The following is a 2,247-nucleotide window of genomic DNA, read 5'->3' on the forward strand; positions in this document are numbered from 1 at the left end:
TATACAGAACATACATTAATAGACATACAAACACAAATATAGATCTCATAGTTTTCATCCTGAAATTTTAGCCACGAATCAGGCATAAATATTCTGATGGTTAATTTTAGATGTCTGCTTGATTGGATTAAGAGATACTAACATAGCTGATGAAGCACAGTTTCTGGGCATAAGTGTGAGGGTGTTTCTGGAAGACACTGAGATAAGGAAGATCCACTCTGACCCAATGTGGATGGGCACTGATACAATTTGACTGTGCCCCCACCCAGATCTCATCTTGAATTGTAGTTCCTATGATCCCTACATGTTCTGGGAGGGACCCAGTGGGGGACGATTGAATCATGGTGGTGGTTCTGCCATGCTGTTCTCATGACAGTGAGTGAGTTCTCATGATCTGATGGTTTTATAAGCGGCTTTTCCCCTTTGGCTTAGCACTTCTTGCTGCTGCCATGTGAAGAAAGACATCTTTGCTTCCCCTTCCATCATGATTGTGAGGCCCCTCCAGCCATGTGGAACTCTCAGTCCATTACACCTCTTTGTTCTTTATAAATTGCTCAGAGTCAGTTACTTCTTCATAGCAGCATAAAAATAGACTAATACAGGCATCATCCAATTGCTTAAAAGCCCAGATAGAACAAAAAGGAAAGGAAAGGTGAATTATCTCCTTCTGAAACTGAAACATCCTTCTCTTGCCTTTGACATCAGAACTTCAGGATCTCAGGCCTTTGGCCACAGAATGAGAGTTACACCATTGGCTAAACTGATTCTGAGTCCTTTGGACATGGATTGAGCAATGCTACCAGCTTTCCTGGTTCCCCAATTTGGAGACAGCCTATCGTGGACTTTCTCAGCCTTCATAATTATGTGAACCTTCTCTCATCTATCTACATATATCCTATGGATTGTGCCTTTCTGGGGAACCCTGACTAATGTGATGACAATAATACAAAATTTATTAGTTTATATAGAAGACTTGGTTTTTGTCTTTACCCCATTTTGTGTTTATATTATAACTGTGTTTCTGGAAAATGGAACAAGTTTTTATCTTCTTCATATGAGGGCTAAAGCTTTTTTTCTCCAAAGTTTTTGGAGATTTTTAAGATTTTCAAGATTTCTTTTGACATATAATCTTATGAAGCTGAGAATTAAATTTTGTTTTATTTTTTCTATTTTATTTTTCAGCCTCAGGTGTTTGCTTCTGCAGATCCTTGAGTACACTGAGAGCCTCCAAGGCATGGAGTGGGGTGCCTAAAGTTTCAGTGGTTATAGGGAGTTGAGAGACTCAATTAGGAAAGGAAAGGTCTAAAGGAGGCAATTTGGAAGATCAAAATTTTCTCAAAAGAACCATTAAAGTTCTAAATAATTCTTGGTAAAGTCATGCAAACAGGAAAGGAAGTAGACAGAATTAGTTCCATATTGGTGGAACACACAGTCAGCAGAGGTTTGAGAAGGGAGAATTTAGTCAACTGAGAAGTTCCCATGAAAGGAGCAAGACCAAGATCACAGACACACCACAAAACAAAAAGCCAGGAATAACTTCTGACCCAAGAGGAGAACAGAGAGGCCTCAAAACCAAAGCTAGGATAAGAAACTTCTAGCCCAAGAGTTACCTTTCAGACAAAGAAGCCTGAGATTCCAACCCAGCTTCAGAGAGTACTCACTCAAAATGTTACTCAACCTGTAGGCTTTTCAATGACTTAGCCATGCATGCAAAAGGCATTCCCTAAGGTGGCACAGAAGATGGAGCCCCCATATCCAAAGAGAGCCAAGGAGAAAGAAAGACACCTGTTGCCAGAGCCAGTGGGCAAAGGCAACAGAGAAAGAGACAAGGGTCCTTATGGGATGAGACCCTTGCAGATTTAGACTTATACAAACTCCTGAGAACTGGCAGGATGACAGCCATAAATGGGGTGCCAACATTTCTACTCATTGGATTACAAGTTCTCAGGCATCCAAAATGATTAACAAAATGAAGATTTCTAGGGCTTCTGTGGGAGAGTATGGAAGGTCTTTTTGAACTTTGTAATGCTGTCAACTGAAGAATGATGAGATTCATAAATTCGGAAAGGAGAGATTTCATTATGCTTTTTTTTTTTTTTTTTGAGTCAGAGTTTCACTCTTGTGCCAAGGCTGGAGTACAGTGGAGTGATCTTGGAAGGTCTTTTTGAACTTTTTAATGCTGTCAACTGAAGAATGATGAGATTCATAAATTCAGAAAGGAGAGATTTCATTATGCTTTTTTTTTTT

This window comes from Colobus angolensis, unplaced genomic scaffold, assembly GCF_000951035.1.
Source record: "Colobus angolensis palliatus isolate OR3802 unplaced genomic scaffold, Cang.pa_1.0 Scaffold396, whole genome shotgun sequence".
Classification (NCBI taxonomy): Eukaryota; Metazoa; Chordata; class Mammalia; order Primates; family Cercopithecidae; genus Colobus; species Colobus angolensis.